This window comes from Dermochelys coriacea, chromosome 2 (assembly GCF_009764565.3).
Source record: "Dermochelys coriacea isolate rDerCor1 chromosome 2, rDerCor1.pri.v4, whole genome shotgun sequence".
NCBI lineage: Eukaryota > Metazoa > Chordata > Testudines > Dermochelyidae > Dermochelys > Dermochelys coriacea.
This window is the reverse complement of record NC_050069.1, coordinates 51,064,749-51,086,539: the sequence shown is the minus strand read 5'-3', so window position 1 is coordinate 51,086,539 and position 21,791 is coordinate 51,064,749. Positions and strand designations below refer to the sequence as shown.

The 21,791-nt window shown below is 37.1% G+C and overlaps 1 protein-coding gene across 8 annotated transcripts in view; it reads left to right on the top strand.

The window, feature by feature from the left end:
* The window catches only part of RALYL (RALY RNA binding protein like), a 629,175-nt gene that overhangs the window by 71,628 nt on the left and 535,756 nt on the right, over positions 1 to 21,791 (top strand). The window lies entirely within an intron of this gene.

Below are 21,791 nucleotides of genomic sequence, written 5' to 3'. Positions count from 1 at the left end.
GGATCAGTTCTGGGTCCGGTTCTCTTCAATATCTTCATCAATTATTTAGATAATGGCATAGAGAGAATACTTATAAAGTTTGAGGATGATACCAAGCTGGGAGGGGTTGCAAGAGCTTTGGAGGATAGGATTAAAATTCAAACTGATCTGGACAAACTGGAGAAATAGTCTGAAGTAAATAGGATGGAATTCAATAAGGACAAATGCAAAGTGCTCCACTTAGGAAGGAAAAACCAGTTGCACATCTACAAAATGGGAAATGATTGCCTAGGAAGGAGTACTGTGGAAAGGGGTCTGGGGGGTCAGAGTTGACCACAAGCTAAATATGAGTCAACAGTGTAACACTGTTGCAAAAAGAGCTAACATCATTCTGGGATGTAGTAGCAGGAGTGTTGTAAGCAAGATATGAGATGTAATTCTTCTGCTCTACTCCATGCTAATTAGGCCTCATCTGGAGCATTGTGTCCAGTTCTGAGTGCCACATTTCAGGAGAGATGTAGACAAACTGGAGAAAATCCAGAGAAGAGCAACAAAAATTCTATACACTTAAAGGTCGAGAAAACATGATCTATGAGGGAAGATTTGAAAAAAATTGGGTTTGGTTAGTTTTGGAAAAGAAGATTGAGAGGGGATATGATAACAGTTTTCAAGTACGTAAAAGTTTGTTACAAGGAGGAGGGAGCAAAATTTGTTTTTTCTTAGCCACAGAGGATAGGACAAGAAGCAATGGGCTTAAATTGCAGCAAGTGGGGTTTAGGTTGGACATTAGGAAAAACTTCCTAACTGTCAGGGTGGTCAAGCACTGGAATAAATTGCCAAAGGAGGTTGTGGAATCTCTGTCATTGGCGATTTTAAAGAGCAGGTTAGACAAACACCTGTCAGGGATGGTCTAGATAATACTTAGTCCTGCTATGAGTGCAAGGGACTGGACTAGATTAATTCTCAAGGTCCCTTCCAGTATTTATTCCAGTGCTTAACCACCTTGACGGGAAGTTTTTCCTAATGTCCTACCTAAACCTCCCTCGCTGCAATTTAATACAATTGCCTATGATTATGGTTAGGAACTGCTGCTATTACTGATTTTTTTAGGAAGTCCTTTATTATTACAGAATTTTTTCTCTCTCTCACCGTGACACCATTTTCAAGGACAGTATCTCCTGTTCTGACCCAATAGAAATAATGTAATTGATATCGGAAATAGTTTTGCTATTACTTATTAAGACCAGAGGAGCAGCATTGACTATTTCTAGATTAAAAAGCTAATTAATTGGTATGCATGAACTGGTGGCCACTTTTTTTAATGCCAAGACATTTTTAAATGCTTTAGTAGCATCAGCATTCTATACACTTAAAAAATCAACAGAAGTATTTGCAGCTGGACAGATTGACAAAGCTATGGAATGCAGCAGTGTTGATCAATGCACATTAAGCTAATGAGAAGTTTACTTTTTTATTAAAAAGACATGCTGTGCTATGAAATCTTATTTAATTATTCTCTGAATAAACATACTTTCTCTTGAGTTTCTGCCCTTTCCATATTACTCTAGCCACGTTAATTTAAATTCTTTTGTCATTGACAACATGTGGTTTATAATGACAAAGATCCAGGTCATTAATTTTTAATTAATAGCAGAGACTGATTAGCAGTGGATGAACATCATCAAAGTGACTTTTTAATCTATTTAATGTTACCAAACCATCTACTTATTTTTTTAAGAAAGCTATTTCTATTAGCAATACCTGTTCTTCACCAGTTTGCATCTCCATAACTTTATTTGAAAAAAAAATGGAGATGGTAAACTGTCTACTAATACATGTGTTTTTGTTCACTTACATACAGTTATTGATGATCCTTATTGAAGTAATTTAAACACAAGACTGCATTGGAGTGGAGTGCAGTGGAGACACTTTTTGTTCTAATAAAGTCAAATTATATTCATTAAAAAATTATGCTGAAGAGGGTATTATAGTCAAAACAAAAGACTTTTTAAATATACAATAAATTCTGATGCTGATTTCACACTGTTATTTCAAGGCTTTCTAGCTGCTGAAGCATTAAGCAAATAAGCTCCCAATCCTGCAAAATTTTGTTCACATTTCTACAAAGATTTACACGGGTGCTTAACTTTAAGTTCACAGCCTCTGAGTAGTCCATTATAGTTTAAAGTTAAGCATATGAATAAATCTGTACAGGACTGTGTCATAAAAGCTATATAGATCCAGTCCTACTTTCACTGATGTCAAAAAGTGAAAGTATAGGTTAATTTAAATAATTAGACTCCCACCCAGTTGACACTTTGTGTGCCATTTGGAAAGCTTACAGAGATTCATTATTTATTGCAGCTTGTTAATTTCTGTGAGCTTGAATAGAAAGGCTTGATCAAACCATTACCTAAGAACAAAGTGAGGCATATTGTTTATAATATGCTTATCTGAAATTAACTGTCATACATTACCAATCTGATTCTATAGGGAGTTTCACCTGAGAAAATTCTTATTTTCTATTATAAATCTGGTGTATAATTGTTAAAGTATATTTCTCTACATTTAGGTGTTAATAGCTGTTGCATACAGTCCTTGCTCTTACTGAGCACATTTGTGGAAGCTATTTACTGCAAAGTATATTAATAGAGAAGTAATATTATAATTTTATGGCTACATAAAAGCAATAATAAAAATGTCACTGCTATTTTGTGCCTCTTCCTCTTTTCCAATTTTAGCTTGCTTCTGTGATGAGTATGGGGTAACCTGTTAAGTTTACAGCAAATCTGAATATAGGAAAACTGAATTTTATAGAATACTTGACTAATTTGGTTAGCAATTAACATTTTTTAGCTTCTAGAAGGATAGATCTGGTAACCCTGCATCCATCATACAATCCAGTGTATAAATGGGAAGAGAAAACAACTATTATCCTAATGAACATGTTTCCTTTGAAATAATTATATTACAATTCAGACCTAGAGCATGAATGGACCTTTCCTGTTATGAATGTGTTCCCTGCAACACAATGTATTATAGCCATTGCCAAAAAACTGAATTCCCATTTATGCTTATGGTTGAAAAATATTGTATTCAATTATTAGGAATTCACAATTTGGAAATATTTGAGGTTTTGTAGAAATTGAAATGTACTCTGCAGGGGAAAAAAATACATTCTTTCTTGAGATTTATTCCTTGCCATTTAATTGAAGCTGTAAAGTGCCAAAGACATAATACCTGTAAGAACATTTGAAGGTTTAAGACACTTAGGGTACTGTGCTTACATTTTTATTACTTGCACACATGTCATTTTTTATCATTGACTGATTTTTTTAATGGTTCTTGGCTTTACCACCTTATCTTTCTATGTGTTATACATGAATTAGCATCAGATTTAGGGGCATTGTTGATCTTTATAAAGGGGGATATGATAATATAGTCTCAAATAAGTTTCAGAGTAGCAGGCATGTTAGTCTGTATTCGCAAAAAGAAAAGGAGTACTTTTGGCACCTTAGAGACTAACATTTATTTGAGCATAAGCTTTCGTGAGCTACAGCTCACTTCATCGGATGCATTCAGTGGAAAATACAGGGGCGAGATTTATATATACAGAGAACATGAAACAATGAGTGTTATCATACACACTGTAAGGAGAGTGATCACTTAAGATGAGCTATTACCAGCAGGGGGGGGAGGAGAAGGAAGAAAACCTTTAGTAGTTATAATCAAGGTGGGCCATTTCCAGCAGTTGACAAAAACGTCTGAGGAACAGTGGGGGGTGGGAGGGGAGAATAACATGGGGAAATAGTTTTACTTTGTGTAATGATCCATCCACTCCCAGTCTCTATTCAAGCGTAAGTTAATTGTATCCAGTTTGCAAATTAATTCCAATTCAGCCCCCCAAACACCATACAACAGAACCACTAACCCAGAAACCTATCCTTGCAACAAAGCCCGTTGCCAACTGTGTCCACATATCTATTCGGGGACACCATCATAGGGCCTAATCACATCAGCCACACTATCAGAGGCTCATTCACCTGCGCATCTACCAATGTGATATATGCCATCATGTGCCTGCAATGCCCCTCTGCCATGTACATTGATCAAACTGGACAGTCTTTACATAAAAGAATAAATAGACACAAATCAGACGTCAAGAATTATAACATTCAAAAACCAGTCGGAGAACACTTCAATCTCTCTGGTCACTCGATTACAGACCTAAGAGTGGCTATTCTTCAACAAAAAAACTTAAAAACAGACTCCAACGAGAGACTGCTGAATTGGAATTAATTTGCAAACTGGACACAATTAACTTGAATAGAGACTGGGAGTGGATGGATCATTAGACAAAGTAAAACTTTTTCCCCATGTTATTCTCCCACCCCCACCCCCCACTGTTCCTCAGACGTTCTTTTCGACTGCTGGCCCACCTTGATTATCACTACTAAAGGTTTTCTTCCTTCTCTTCCCCCCCACCCCTGCTGGTAATAGCTCGTCTTAAGTGATCACTCTCCTTACAGTGTGTATGATAACACCCATTGTTTCATGTTCTCTGTGTATATAAATCTCCCCACTGTATTTTCCACTGAATGCATCTGATGAAGTGAGCTGTAGCTCACGAAAACTTATGCTCAAATAAATTTGTTAGTCTCTAAGGTGCCACAAGTACTCCTTTTCTTTTCTTTTTTTTCTCAAATAAGTGGGAGTAATGAACTACAGTAACAAATATCAGATTTGTTTTTTTGCAATGGTAAAACTTTGCAGGACATGTATCTCACTTTGGAGCATGATATATATTTATATGTATTATAAAATATAAAATTTCTTTATTTAGTGAGAAAATTTGCCACAAGATTTTTCACTGTGTTAAAGGTTACTCATTCACAGAAAGTCAAGCATTAAAGCAGAATATTTCTGTTTTGAATGAGACATTTTTTTAAGCTCATAACATCATTCTCCACAGTACTGGGGAAGTAGATGATTTTAGAAGCTATAAACTCATTTCTTCTTATCATAATGTTAACCCTGGCATTTGGTAAAACAACCCTGCATTTAAAAATAACAAAAATGAATAAAATAAATGAACTGTTCAGATTAGGAAACATCTCTGAAGTGATAGAGGGACCATTTATAAGAACTCTAATTTTGTTTTGTTTGCTATCCTATAAATTGAATCTTGAAGTATAGCATTGAAGGCACCTACTGAGAATTTCATATGCATTGCATTTGAAGAACACCAGCTAACACTCTTTACTTTATTACAGTTAGCAGAGATAGACACTGGAGATTTTATGATGAAAGCAGACTATGATGATGGTATTATCAAACCAAATCATGGGTAAAATCTTCAGCCACAAGACTCTCACATCCACCATTAAAAAGGCAAGAGAATAATAGTAAAAGGATAGCTCTCTGTAATTTCACGCTTTAAAAATATTATTTTAAAATTAATCTAAGTGCAGTAAGGTATTGCAGAAGCCTAAAAAACATGTTGGCTTTCATGACATCAATAGATTAAACTCCGGTTGCTCTGACTCCACTGGTATCTTTCTGATGTGGGAAAATGTAGAGGTCTGTGATCGAAAACATGCTTGTATTCACACCCTATGGATTGTGATCATATTTTGCACAAAAATTTCTTTTGAGGTTATCATTTTAAAAACTACTAGCACACGGATTGTCAATATTCTTGTGTAATGTATGTACATAATGAGTATTAAGAATTATGAACAAAACCTGAAATTATGACTACAATGTGTTCCCCAGACAAGTCTGGGGAGTGGGTAAACTGGTTTCTCATCGACAAAGGGCAAGCTGATTCCTCTAACCAGGTGTTATCAAACTGGCAATTACTGGTCAAGTGGCAGGGCAGGAGCAGATGGATCTGCATTTTAGCAAACAACATGAAACTTTTTTCACCATGATACTCCATGTCTCCTTTTGCACAGCTGGAATGAAGTTTACCGAGAGGTAACTTTCAGAAAATGCATTTCAAAGGGTGATTTGGACTATAAAAACGAGGGGCAAAAACACCCCAGCTTCTCTCTGTGTGTGTTTCATTTAAGAAAACAAAGGCGCCAGCCCTTTTATTTTGGGGAGAGATCCTGACCTGAGAATTTGGTCATCTATGTTGCTGGGAACATGGGGTAGGATTTTACCTTGAACCAAGTCTAGCTTGTTATAAGTTTTATCTACTAGATAGCATTTTCTTTTTCTTTTGTAACCAGTTCTGGCTTTAATACCTTGTACTTTATTTAATTACAAAGAGATAGATACAAACTAGTTTTATTTTGAATTTAAATGAAGCCAGTGCCATGTTTTGAAAGAACTGTTCAGTAACTCCCGTTAAAATAGTTAAATGTTGAATATTAACTCTTTTATAGGGCAATGGGACCTTCAGTATCTGAACTGTCCAGGAGAGGGCTGAACAGTGCAGAACACACATTTTGTTTGTTTAGAAAATCTGGGACTGGGATTGTGTTGTGGTCACCCTGCAAGTAGTAACCCAAGCTGGTGGAAATCAGAGCATGATTGGAGACAGGAGCAATCATTTGCTGACAGGCTGCTGGGGTCAGAGCTGCTGGACCAGGGCTGTAGCTATACACAGATGCTCAGGTGTGACCTGTATGCTTTAAGGCTGTTTGTGAGAGGCTCAGATTGGGAGCTACAACAGCAAAAGCATTGTGAAGCACTCAGGGTTGTGGGGCAGGTGGTAACACACCCCCTCAATGGTCTGGTTTGCACCCCAGAACTTCACAAGGTGAAAAGCCATTTAAGAACTGTAAATTAAGATCTGGTTTGTATGGGGAGACATGAGAGGGGGGCAAGGGGTTTTCCATAAGTTGTGTACTATTCAGAAGCTGTTTGCTTGCATGAATGGTTGTGTTTTCCCAGGATTGGGTCCACAAGATCGAAGTGAAGGATACAAAGTCAGGACAGCTGGAATTGAAACTCTGAGTGTTATATAAGCTGCAGCAATGTTTAGTCTCTAGCAGGGTTTTAGGCCTGATTCTGCTTCCTTTAAAGTCAAAGGAAATGTCCCCTGACTTATTTGGGAGTAGGACTGGGCCTTTGAAATGTACCAGTTCACTTTAAACAGGATGTCCTGGGGTGGTTGGTGTTTTTCTGCAACCTCCATTGTTTGGTTATGATAGCAAAAAGCAAACTCTGTTCCTATTTATGGTTTTTGTTTTTAGATTCATAGCCTAAAACCACTGTGTTGCCCTGTCCTGTATTTAGATGTTGTAGTCATGGTTCTCATGGCATTGCCTTCTGCATAACAGCTGGAACTTCTGGCTTGCCCTGCTTCCTGGCCTCAAAGTTGAGCACCCAAAATTCCTGGAGTCTTCAGTTCGAGGTGTTGGGACATGAACCTGCTCCCATAGTCTTCAATGAGAGAAGGACTAGACAAGGCTCTGGAACATGTTCCTTTGTCCCACTAGTTGTTAAAGTAAATATTGAAAAACTGAGACTGAGAACAGAATATTATAAGTGTTTTTCCTTCCATGGACATTATGTATAATAGAGGAAGGAAATATATTGTTATGTGGTAACATATCATAGGTAAAGACCTATTTGTCCAGCTTATATGATAAACATTATAAGCATCACTTTTACTCCTTCATTTAGATTAAATTTGCAGACAGCCAGAACAAGACCTATACAGCACTAAAAGCTTATTTTGAGGAAATAAGAGGAACTGAATTGGTTCAGATATCTTGTGCTAGCCCTCTGCATAGGGATGCATTCCATCTTTTAAGAGGAGGGAAAAAATGCCAGGAGTAGAAGTCCATGGTAGAAGAGGGTGTGGGTGTGTAGTTAGTCAGTCAGGGAGTATAAATGTCAGGACATTACAAGTTAGAATTTTTGTATAGGGTGTTTCTTGTTTTTTGGTTTTTTTTACATCTGAGGATGACAATGCACGATTTTAATGAATCAAAACAAGACAAAACACGCTTCTGAAGCAGTAAGGTGCTCTCCACATTTACAAAGGGATATTTTCTCCAGTTTAAGGGAAAGTCATTGATTTTATTTTATTTGACTAATTAACTAAAGAATTCAGATAACTTTTGTGGGTTTCATTAGGATTTAAAATGAAGCACCAATCTCAATATCTTAATCTAAACTTGAATATGAACCCAAGTCTTATTACATAAAAAAACCATGGTATATTTAAAAAATATGGAATTTCATTTGAAGTAGATCTCCAGTGGTAAGGTTATTAGTCATGGTAAGAGTAACTTCATACAGCACGCTCATTGTTATGAACAAAGGCATGTTTCAGATAGAAGGCAATTAATAACATTTTTATCAGTTAAACAGTGCTTACTCATTCCAGAAAAATTAAAAAAAAAACAAACCTTTATCTAGGTGGATCCTAAGGAGTTCTACAAACTGTGATATACAAACAAGTATAGGAATCTTTTCATGCACTGTTGTAGTGCAACTTACCTCTTATACAAAATTAATCACTGCATTGACTCTACAGGACTTGATGTGAATATATTTTTTTGTTGGGATCAGCTGATATAACTAAAATAATTAAAGATGTGACAGCTAGAGAGCAGTACTTACAGAAAATAATTAGGAATTTCTGAGAGAAGCCCAATTTGATTGATTTTGATTTATTTAAAAAACATTTACAAGTAGAATTATTTAAATGAAGGATTAAAGACTGAAGTTGAATCAATGAAAGTTGTTTCATCTATCCTAATTAAAGACAATCTTGTTTTTATCTGAAAAATTGAAGTACTAAAAAAATCATGTTGAGAAACAGATATGGCTATTGCTCTTAATATCACTAGATATTAAGGATGGAACTATACAAGTTCCATCTGTGCGTGTTTTTTCTGTTGTGAGAAATTTTGAATGTGAACCAGTATTACACTATATTCAATCTACTTGTCCTTGTAGAGAAAGGATTCAGGATTGAAGGTTCGTCTACTGGTCCTGACGTAGGTAGAAATTCAATTGGATCTAAAGACTAAAAGGACTTTATGTTCACAACTACCTTTGTGCCGGATATAAAGGTCACAAATAACAAGACAGAAAAAGGTCTTCCTTCTTGAACAAAGAGTGGATATGTTCCTTGATTTTTTGCATGACCTACCCAAAGATGTTGAAAGGTTGATGCTTGAAGGAAGAGTTCTCGTCTATCAAACAGGAGACTTTCCCACAAACTACAGGTTTTTTTCCATGTTAAGTATTGTGGGTTGTTTTTATTGCAATTTTATGTCAAAAAATCTTTCTGGATACAAAATATTTTGGATTGTGATATGATGAATAGAATAAGTGGATTAGTATCTATTTAAGGGTGGATTCTAGCTGTTTACCAGCAGAGGCACACTGGAAGGAGTCTTCAGAGAAGTCATGTTCCAGCAGGAGAAATTCCCAGGAGAAATTTTAGCTAACTCCAACAAAATTCCTCTTGGTGTCTCATTGGAAAGCATGCCACAGCATCAACACTGAAGCCACAGCAAGCAGAATTTAATTTGATTGGTGATTTGATTGAGTATCCTGAAATAATAAGGGGTGGAAGCTATGCACAATATTGGTGTCTACTATGATAATAGGATAATGTGTAGTATAAGCTGTAGGGAGCTTTCTGAAATATGCAGAAAAAGGATCAAGGGGGGTTAGGGCCTAATCCTAAACTGCCCCACTGATGCATTAAAGCCTTGAGGAGTCATGTCACCTCTCTGCCTCAGTTCCCCTATTTTAAAGTGAGGATAATGACTCTTAATTAGCTATTGCCTAGGGGTGTTGTATAATTAATTAGCTAATGTCCACACACACAGTATTTAGCATGTTCAGTCTTTATTGTTATTAATTTATACAGTATCACTCTTATCCTTCTGTTATTGAATGTAATTTATGCTTATGTGAATTATTGCTTGATTTCATACAAATACAATTTTCAAAACTGTAAAAATGAGACATACTTGCCTCATAAATATATGAGTTTAGATTTTCTCAACTTGTTCTTGAGAAGCCCTTTTACAAAGCTATCTAATTGTGTACTGGCTTTTATTGAGTAGGGCTGACTGCTAGAATCAACATATTCTTCATTCTGGCTCCTAAATGAGAGAGACTCTTCTTTATTAAATCTGACCTCTCTTTATGCCCAAGATTTATCCACACTATTCCATTTTCAGGAACTATGAATTCTCTTTTAATCCAAGTTTAATGAATCTCAAATTCCATAAATGCCATAGGAGAAAAACAACACCGGCAATTCAGCCCTATTTGTGTATGTAAAGCCTCATATACACTTACAATTCAGAAAAATGTTTTTTATAATTACTTTGGCACCCTGCTCAGCAAAGTAATATTTAAGGAAAAATAGAACAATTATTTCTAACTACATCAGCAGAAATGGCCTGCATCAAAGATGGCAGCCATCAACCTATGTTTCTCAGCATGCTATGAGTTTAGTTCAAAGTATTGTAAGATTAGCAAAACAAAAATCTCAGCTGCTGCTAATCCTTTTCCTGCATATAAGGACATCCAGGTAAATAAAAAGCTTTTTTACTTTAGCTGGCAGTATTCTTGCATGAGCAAACAAGAGAAAAAAGAAGTACCTTGTTTAAGCAAAGCTAAACTTTTGGACATTTTCAGTTACAGCTGCCATATCAGGATTGGGTGGTACAGAGGGTCTTGTGCTAGTCCTCCACACTGGAGCTGTCTGGAAGATGACCATTCTCATTTGTGGCAACTTTCATACTTTTGAAATTTTGTTTTTGTTTAACATTGAAATACGCTAAAAAAAGGTTTGTTTTTATTAATCTCAGACTACTCCAAATCAGGCGGAGTGGGACCTTGAACCTTGGTCTTGCATATATCAGGCTAGTACTTTAATCACTAAGCTTACTCCTGGGGGAATTCTGTGTCACTGTGCATGCACATATTTCAAATTTTTTGGGCAGAAAATAGCTTCGGCTGAAAGTTGTGATTAGAATAGAAGCCTATTTTTTCTGGGTGTATATTGGTAGCTATATGGGGTCTTGTGTTTAGACTATGCAATGTCATATTTATTTAAAACTATTTAAACTGTGTCCATATTTGAATATCTGCTTTAATTCAGCTTTTTATTTCCTTTTTAAAAATGCTTAAGATTTTTTAACTAGAACATTCTTTATCAGATTGAGGCTGGAACCCTGGATTTGCAGTCCCTCTACTACTTAGCCTAAATTCCTCATTGATTTAAGGGCTTTGCTCATTCAGGGCCTGATTTAAATTCACAGAAGTATGCCTTTTAGTCTTAAGTACATGCTAATCTTTATTAAGATCATCATGTACTTAAGTCCCAATGGAATTTAGGTGCCAAAAGTTGTCTTTCCATTGATTTCAATGAGTTTTGGATCAGACCTTTAGTCAGTTTTTCAATAAGAGCTGTAGGATAAGGCCTTTAGAGCTTGATCCTGCAAGATGCTTATACTCTGGCCTATATCTCCCAAAACCCTTGGGCCCCAATTCAAAGAAGGGTGTAAAGCATGTGGTTCCCATTAAGGGGTGTGTGTGTAATTAAGTTGACCCCTGTTCGGGGGGAAAAATCAGGATCTAAAGCATGTGTTTAATAGGATTACTCATGCGCTTAAAGTTAAGCATGAGCCTGAAAGCTCTGTAGGATCAAGGCCAGAGTGTTTATGACCTCTCAAGACTGAGCACTTAGTTTCAAAACTGACAACATACAATGCCACTCTTAGGTAGACAAACACAAATAGATTACAGAAGGAGAGTAAACTCAGAAGAGTTCAGATAGATACAGGATTAAAAATGTACATTTTTAAAAAACCAGTCAAAACATGTCCTTTTATATTTATTAAAATAATAGCTCCACCAAGCTGTGCACATATGTGAACTGAGTAACTATGGGATCTCAATTTTGTAACTTTAATTCAACTTGCCTACCCACTCCCATTTTTTATTCCCAGTTAATGTGTCATGTCTAACATTAGACCCTGATTCTGTAAACACTTACCCATGTAAATACCTTTATCAATTTCAGTAGTCACATTTTAAGCCAACTTGACTATCAGGATGAATGAAGTCACCTATATTTGTAAGTATTTGCAGCAATTTCAGAGAAAAATACGAGCATGTGAAAGTGGGGATTGTAATGTAGGATTAACTATAGCAGGCACTACAAGGCAACTGCTAAAATTGTTTGTCAAGCACTGTGGTATCCTTCAGGGTGAAATGCACAGTATAAATGTAAGATCATTATCATTACTTCAGTAATAGGGATCCAATTAGGAAGGGATTGTTTTCCTTCTTGTGGCACCTTCTAATTGAGTATAACGTCTTTGATAAGATTTGAATTAAATGGCATGATAAATTCTGCAACTTTTGTTAGCATGAAACAAATAAGCGTTGGATTTTTTTCAAATAAACTGATATAGGCTATAATCCTGCAATCAAATCCATGTTTGGAATCTCATATGCTGCAAATGCCCTTGGAGCCAGAGAGGCTCTGTACAGACATAGGTCTACCTGCATAGGTCCTACATGTTCCAAGCCATAGTTTGGATAACTGAAAGAGATTCAGTATTTCTGTAATATCTACCTTTTATTAAAGTTATATGTTGTTGTCAAAATTCCAAATAAATGGACGCATTGCAGAGTTTTGACAAAATAAAAATATGAATTAGTTTCTTTTGCTTATTCTGTAAATTTAAATGGTGTTTAAGTACATCTGATATTTACTGAAGATTAAGTGGAAGTTACCCTGTGTACACCTGTAAGATCAGATCTGAAAAACTGTTGTATGAGCAGAACAAAAATTAGTAGTAGTTGGACATTTAATAGCTATACAAAAAACTATCCTAAAAACCTTGAGATGGTATAGCTGCCTTGTAATTGCTGACTACTGTGTAGTTGTAGGTTGAAGATCAAGCATGGTTATCAGAGCTTCCATTGACTCATGCTCATTCTGTTTATTGATTTGCTTAATTACTTTCTAAAATAGCTAATCAGGGACAAATAAAAGTGTAGACTTGTGACACCTAAAGTACTCAAAGCTCAAAATTTTGGAGCTGGGGTGAGACCTACACAAATAAAATGAATTTTAATGTACTCCACTGGCATGAATCATGCTAAGGGTGCAATGTTGGTGCAGGAGTGCATTCATTATATCATGGAAATAAAGAATATAGTGAGAAATTAGCATTCTGACTCATCCTGTGGCTTTCTGGAACAAAGGACTTTCTTTCTTTTCCAAAAGATAGGGCAAGTGCTCTTCTGTATGCTTTTCCCTACTAAAGCTTGACTGAGTGCCTAGAGTAGACAGTACAAAAAGCTGCTTGGTTGACAACCCACTCCCTGCCCATATCTATGAGTTTTTTCTGCCACTTTAACCTTTTGAAAAATAATCAAATACATGTAAACATTGTACATTTAGAACCTGGTACTGTGATGGGTTTGGTCACAGAGACCCCCTTGGGACTGTCACCTGATGTGCTGAGATTACCTCTGAAGCCGTTTTCCACTGCCAGCTTGGGACTCCAGAACCCTGTCTCGTTGAGCCAGACATGCTACTCTGCTGCAACACAGTCCCAGAGCTGCAGACTTTAACCCAAAACTGCTCAGCAGGTTACTTATCTCCAGCACCCAGACACCCCACTCCTCCCAGTGGGATCCAAACCCCAAATAATATTTTACTCTGTATAAAGTTTATATAGGGTAAACTCATAAATTGTCCACCCACTATAACACTGATAGAGAGATATGCACAGCTGTTTGCTCCCTAGTTATTAATCACTTACTTAGGGTTCACGAATAAACAAATGTGATTTTATTAGGTATAAAAAGGTAGGATTTAAGGGGTTCCCAGTAATAACAGACAGAACAGAGTAAGTTATCAATCAAAATAAAGCAAAAACACGCAAATCTAAGCCTAATACATTAAGAAACTGATTTCAGGTAATATGTCACCTTCAGAGATGTTCCAATAAGCTTCTTTCACAGACTAGACTCCTTCCTCGTCTGGGCCCAATCCTTTCCCCTGGTACAGTCCTTGTTAGTTCCAGCAGACATTTTAGGAGAAAAGCAGGGGATTTCGCAAGATTATGACCCCCTTTGTTCTGTTACACCCCTTTTATACCTTTGGCACAAGATGAGAATCTTTTGCGTCTCTCGGTCCCCAACCTTCCTTCTCAATGGAAAAGCACCAGGTTTAATAGATGGATTCCAGTTCAGGTGACATAATCATGTCACTGTAAGACCTCCTTCTTCATTACCTAGGAGCTGGCCAACACGTATGCAGGAAGGCTTGCAGGTAAACAAACCCATTTACAGGTCATTGATTCTGAAGCACGGTTAATGGCTTCCACTTAATATGTTTACATCTGTAATACAAGCTTATATCTTATTTTCCTAACTCGAGACATAGAACTAATACATGCAAACAAATAGGATGAACACACTCAGTAGATCATACGCTTTGTAATGATACCTTACAAGAGATCTTTTGTATAAAGCATATTCCAGTTACATCATATTTCATACATCATATACTCATAAGCATATTTCCATAAAACATTAGGGAGTGCAACGTCACAGATACATCACTCACAGTACTTCATTATTAAGGGTGTAGTCCAGCAGTCTCAGTGCAAAAATGAGAGCAAGGCATCCCTGATATATAATCCTGACTGTTACCGACTCCATGTGCATGAGCAAGTCACTAGAAGTCTCTTCTTTAGTTTCATTATCTGTAAAATGGGATAGTATTAGTCTTACAGAGCTCTCAAGAATAATTATTAGCAGATTTCAAAAAATGCATTAGACATTTTTATTTTTATACACACACACACACACACATATCTGGCACTGCGTTAGGTAGGATCAGCATTCAGAAGGAATATAGACTTTTTCATTAGCTTTGAAAGAATTATCAGTATCTTTCACAGTAAGCTCAGCCTCTTTATCACATCACATTTGTGCTATTGTCAGTGCTTTGACCATAAGGTGAGGATCAGCAAACCACAGCAATCTGTCTAGGTCAGCCTGAAGCTGATGGGGTTTAGTTTGTCTTTTCTAGCCCCTTCATTGTGTGAGCTGAGTACTCCAGTGCTAGACAGAGTTTCTCAGTTACCTGAGATACTACTATAGCATGCTATTACAGCTGTTTAACCTTTCAGTGACCTGGGCCACCTGTCCGTAAGCTTGCTGTCCTGACTGGAGGCATGGAAGGGGTAGTAAAACACTTTTTAAATGCAAAGTACATGAGCCAAGAGAGCTTAACAGAGATCAGTGGAGACAAAAAGTGAAAAATTAAAACAGAAAAAGAAACAATTTTGTATTTTTAAAAAACCTTTATTTAAAATGATTCCTCTGTCTAAAAGACTTAAAAATAAGGAACATTCCCACCACTGTCAAAAAGATCATATATCATGACCTAAAAATTTTAACAAATATTCCAGCATGTCATGTACTTACACTGATTCATATGCATTTAATTTTGTTATAACACTAGGCATTTTTGTGATCAGCAAATTACTTTCTTGTAGTCTCTCATTCAAAATGGACTTGTTTGTTGCCATTGCCACAGGCAGTTATTTTTTCATATATGGTTGAAATAGTATACATTAATTTATCATCTGGAAGAGCCTACACCTGCCACTGATTCATCACTTATAGATGGCATAAGACTATGAACCAATGGCAAATTCAAATCCAAATAACTAAGGCAACGAAAGGCTTCTGTGCATGGCTCACAATGTTTTGTTTCCTGTGGTTTCATTTGCCTCTGGCTGCATCTGCTGTTGGTACCATGAGGTAATTTAATGAAAAAGTAACAAAGGAGAATTAAAGTATTTTACAGGGGCAGCCAATGTGCGGTAACTGCCACAAGTAGATAGTTTTTAGAAATCATAGCAGATAACTAGTCTTTGAATTTGAAACTAAATCTAAGACCATCTATTGTTTAGAACAAAGATATGGCCCATTTCCATTCACCTTTTAATTACATCAAGACATTTCCATTGAGTACTTCTGCACATTTTCTTCCATCTATTTGTAAATATTTTTGTGGGCAGATCTCATTATATAAATTCAGAATAATTTGGAACTTTTCTCTGATTCAAAAGAACCCGGATAAGTCTAGGAGATCTTACTTAATAAAAGCCAGGAAATTTATAACTTTGGGGTTTGCTCGTGCTATATGGCTGTACCAACCATATGTGATTGTGATTGGCATGTGGTTGGAGAATAACAAGAGGAAAGTTAGCCTCTCTTTTGAAAGGTTTGATGGAATCATTCAGGAATATCAAATGATGCCTAAGCTCCCCATTATCATGCTTCCTAGAACATGTGTTCTCTTTCTAATGCACTTGAATAGCCCTGAGCACTTTAGTAGCTGAGTATTTCACAGTCAGTAATGCATTTGTTCTCAAGCATTAAGAATCCCTATTTTACAGCTGGGAAGCTGAGGCCCAGACAGACTGTGACTTGGCCAAGGTCATGCAGGACGTCTGTGGTAGAGCAGGGAGTTGAATCTAGGTCTTCCTATTCCTAGGATATTTCCCTAGCAGCTGGACCATCCTTTTTCCTGATGCTCATTCCAAGATTTAGCAATTCTTGAATTCAGCTTTTAAAAGGCCATGCCCTATTTTTCTCTTTTGTTGAGCATAAACAGAGAGCAGTAGATTCCCCTTCAGCCAGACAACTAGGATTAGGATGAGGTTGTCAAGTTATTTATCTAAATGAGAAATGGAGGATTTTCCACCCCAGGGTACTAGATTCGAGCAGTTTGATCATGGGCAGCTGAAATCTCCACTAAGGGAACAGTTCCAGAGAAAAGGCAATTGTGACTGTTTCACACTGAAATGTCCAATTAGAACAGAAGAACACTGTCTGTTAAAATGGAGCCCAAAGCCAAACAGGTTATTTTTCAGTTCAGTTTAAGGTCTACATTTTCAAAAGTGGTTACTTGTTTTGGGTGTCTCTGTTGATTCCACAGGCTCTTAGAGCTTCTGATAATTCAACCCCTTATAGTGTCTGTAAGGGCATATCTATGCTGCAGTTGGAAGTGTGCTAGCAGCTTGTGTAGGTATTCCTGCCTCACTCCAATTTGGCAAACCCAGCTAAAAATAGCAGTGAAGACAGTGCATGGGCAAGGGCTGTACAAGCCTATGCTAGATATGTCTTTACATCCTAGCCTACACTAGCATTTGTGCTGCACTGCTCTTTTGAGCCATGCTAGGTAGATTAAGATTTAAGCTATTTTGGGTGTGCCTACACGAACTGTAATCCATACCTCTGACAACAGTGTGGATGTACCCTAGGGGAACCTAAAGTGTGTGACTTCTCAAAATCTGGCTGTAAGATATTACAAAATGATTATAACAGAGTGGAGGGCACCACAGGAAACATGGTGGCTGTACAAGAAGAATACAAATTATTGGACTATGAAGCTTGGGAAGATACCATAGCTGTTTGACTATGTCTGCATCAGGTACACACCCATATCATGGAGTTTACTTTGAGAGATACCATAGAAAGGACAGTGAGGTGCCACTATAACTGTTCTGCCTAGTAGCACATCCCTGCAGAAGTAAAGAATCTGACTTGTGGTAGCTGGTCACTGTCTCTGAAGCTCAAAGAATTTCCACTGTGAAATAATTGTTTACCTTTGGAACCAAGACTTTCTTTTCACTTTGCACTAACACATTTTATATTAGCATTAGGATCTCCAGAGTCCACTGGTTCCAAAGGATTGATATATCAATTTACGTACATTTTTGTAGTCAGCACCATCATCAACTCTTGAGACAAAGGTAGCATAGACATGCTCAAAATAACAATTGGGATGTGGACAAACACTTGATCACGTTATCGGCACGGATCAGTGACTATGTTCCAGAAAGCAAGCCTCTTAGTCATTGCAATGATTTTAAAATATAAACTGCTCTGAGGGTAATGAAGATCACAAACTAAGAGATGTATGGAGATGCATCCGATGAAGTGACCTGTAGCTCATGAAAGCTTATGCTCTAATAAATTTGTTAGTCTCTAAGGTGCCACAAGTACCCCTTTTCTTTTTACGAATACAGATTAACACGGCTGCTACTCTGAAACCTGTCATTATGCAAGGCACTGAATTTAGCCGTATAGAGTGGAAATCTGTCAACTTCATGAAAGCTGTTTTTTCCACCAAATGCATCCGATGAAGTGAGCTGTAGCTCACGAAAGCTTATGCTCTAATAAATTTGTTAGTTTCTAAGGTGCCACAAGTACTCCTTTTCTTTTTGTGTAAACAAGATGAGAGTTAGCTTCTCCTTATTGTGTTGTTAAAATTCTCCTTAGAACGTTGAACACTAAGGCTGGTTTTGTCAGTGGTGCCTAAATGAACTCGATGCCCAAATCCAATGAAAGTCAATGGCACACCTAATTCCCTTGCAGTCCTTTGAAAATCCCAGACTAAAATTAACAAATCTCTGGGTTACATTTTGAGTAAAATTCAAGCAGTTATTTGCATTACAGCCCAAATGTGCTCAGTCTGAGACTAGCATGATGTTCAGTGCTTTCTCCAGCATACAAAGATTATACAATCTTGGCTAAAGAGATCAAGACATCTGGGAAGGCAGTAAACCGCCATTCCCTTGCTAGTCTTTCCAGCTCCACCCAATAAGCATTCAGATGCTACATTGACAGGTGCTGTAGAAAACCCTTAATTAATAAGAAAATTTAATCCCTAGAGCTCCCAAAATGATGGCAATCCCTTTGCTTGCTGAGAGGGCAGACTGGTGCCAGTAAGAAAAAGGTGAGGCAACAGTTTCAAATCCCTTCAAACCCCTCCAGAAGTTAGTCCATTTCCAGTCCAGGAGAGCCAAGCTGCATGGTTTCATTTCCAAATGCTTTCACAAATTAAAATCTGTAAACTTTACAGACCTCATTTCAGGTCTTCCCTGTTATTACTGTCCAGGATGATGAGTACATTGGTGATGTGTGGTGTAAGATGCCTAATTCATATCAATACCTTCTTTTACATTCTGAATTTACTGATGCTTAGCTTTTCTCAGAATGGTGGTATTATTTTTATTTATTATTAATTTATTAGCTGCCAGGAGACACATGCCGAGTTCTACATATAGTAGAAATAATTCAGTAAAAGCAATATCTCTCAAAAATCATTAGTTCTGATTCAGCACAGTTTTTAAGTATGGGCTTAACTTTAAGTACATCAATAATCCCAGCCCTCTTCAGCAAAATACATAAGCACATGCTGAACTTCAAGCACTTGCTCAAATGCTTTGCTGAATGCAAGCCTAAGAGAGCCACAAGATAAATATATCCATTTGCAATTCAAACTTTTGCTTTCTGAGCATTGTTTTACGGAAAAAGTGGGAGGGAGGGAGATCAGGTTGACAAGGGCAAATAAGGAAATTATAGCCCCCTAAGAAGGCATGAGCATTGTCTGATGCTCCAAATAATCTTAACTTTCCTATAATGTGCAGGTAATGAGAAGTGTATTTTGGTTTTGCTAACATTGGAGGCTTCGCTGTGCCAAAGCTGACCCTCTCAAGTACAGTTTAATGTTGCATGTATTTGTTTATTATAGGAGTTTAATTTTTAGGGTTTTTTTTTAAATACCTGGGTAAAGGGAGAAATATCTCGTTGGAATTCAGTTAATTTCAGGGACTGCTTAGTGTCGTCATTTCTGTTATCAAAGGGCTTTGTTGAATGCCTGCTCTCTGCTACCCTCCCCTATGGAAACAAGTTTAGCTCAGCAGCTCCTGAGGTCCTCAATAAAACACTCACCTGTATAGAGCATTCAAATGTTTCCAAAGGCATGAGTATAACTGTTTAAATCATGTAATCCATTACTCCAGCCAGAGAAGCACAGAGTTGTTAATAACCCATGCACAACATCAGATGGCACTGGGCAATGCACATTCAATGGAACTCTTTTTTGTTTGTTAGAAAGGTTGGAATACTTAGTGAAACACATTTATTTAGAGAGAGAGAGAAATGTATACAGTAGGTAGATGTGGAATGTCTTCTGATTTTGAACAATGGCAATTTATGAAATAATCATATCACCTTTGGAAGGAGAAATTATTTGGACCAGAATAGAACACAAGCCGTGGGACCTTAACCTACGTGTATCACACTATAGTGTCATACCTCTTCCATTTTAGGCACATTTAGTGTAGCCCTGAGCTTTCTCACAGGTTGCCACTGTTAGGCTTTGGTTGGGCTACTTAGAGTGTTGATAAAAGCCTAGTTAATTTACAAAACAACAGTAGCATTATATGAAATAGACAGTCCTGTGAATGCTGGTTTCTGAAATGGAAATATAAGTTCTGTCTTGCTATAACTACAGTTTACTTAAGCTTTTTCCCCCCGGTATTCATTAAAAGAGTGCTTGTAGTGCAGCTGGGAATGTTGTTACAAACAGATGAGCGCATCTGAAATGACTGACATTCTTAAAAATAAAAATGGAAGCCTTTCACCCAGAAGAGGCGGCTGCTATTGCACATGCTGATGTAATGGGCTCAATCCTAATTCCAGTGGAGTCAGTGCGACAACCACTCATAGGAAAGGAGCTTGGAGTGAGACTGACTAACTGAAAGGTACATCCGGAGAGTACAGATAATACTAAACAAATGTATAAATATTTCAAAGGGAGATGTATTGCTTTGTTTGGCAGGATTCAGCGGTATTACTTATTTGTTTGTATCTATTTACAGAATGTAAATATAGCTGAAAAACTGTAAATATGGATCTAATTGTTTGATTTTTTCTGCCTTTTGATTTTCACTTTTCTTGTGTACTGATTTCTGTGAAACTCTCTCTTGGCTAATGAATATAGTTGAAAAAGAAAAGGGGAAGTTGCTGGACTAAAAGTTTTCACCATCTCTAATTTGTGTGTGTGTGTGTGTGTGTCCAATCTGCACTCTTCATTTGGCCAGCCTGGAACCAATGGACATTCCCATTCTCAACTTGAGTGACTTAACAGCACCTTCCAATAGTCTCAGTGATTTCTGGTGTCTATCAGAGTCTACTTCTTGCAGCTGTATTTTTAGCATATTATATTTTCCATCCAGGGGTCCTTACTTACGCAAGGTTACATTGACTAAGTGGGTGTTTCCTTGCATGTAAAGACTGAGTAAAAGCTAGAGGATTTGGTCCTGTTCTATATTAAACAAATATACAGATAACATTCTTGTCACGCAAACATTTATTGTTCTCTTATTTTCTGTATCTCTTTCTCTCATTGTTTTTTAATGTCAATTCAGTAAATTGGTCCCATTGGAGTATTCGTGTGTATGCCGTTTGAAGACTGGGCTGTTAAGCTGTAAGCTGTTTCCTACAAACATGCTTTTCTTTCAGTTATATCTTTCTACAGCGAACAGTACTCGGTTTAATAGAAGAGGAGATATACACACAAAAAAGTCATTAAAAAGAGTTACGGTTGAAAGATCATTTTTCAGTGGAGTCCAGCTAACACCCAAAGATAACATCTTCACAATTTTTCTACAACTTGATAAAAAATGGTTTCTGGAAACAGATAAGAGATCAAGTCATATTCCCATTGCCTCAAGATGAGACAGCTGCATCGAGCAACACCTTAAAACCATCCCAAAACTGAAAATGGTACAGAATATGGTGGCCTTCTTGGTAAGTGGAGTATCTTCCTGTGAGCAGACTTGATCTGCAATGACTGCTTGTGGGCATTTTTGGTTTCAACTTATAAAGCCCTTAATGGCTTAGTACCTTCTTGTCTGAGAGACCACCTCTCTCCTGTACCATGCTACCAGGTGTGAGCAGATACTTGAGCTGAAACACCATTGGTATAA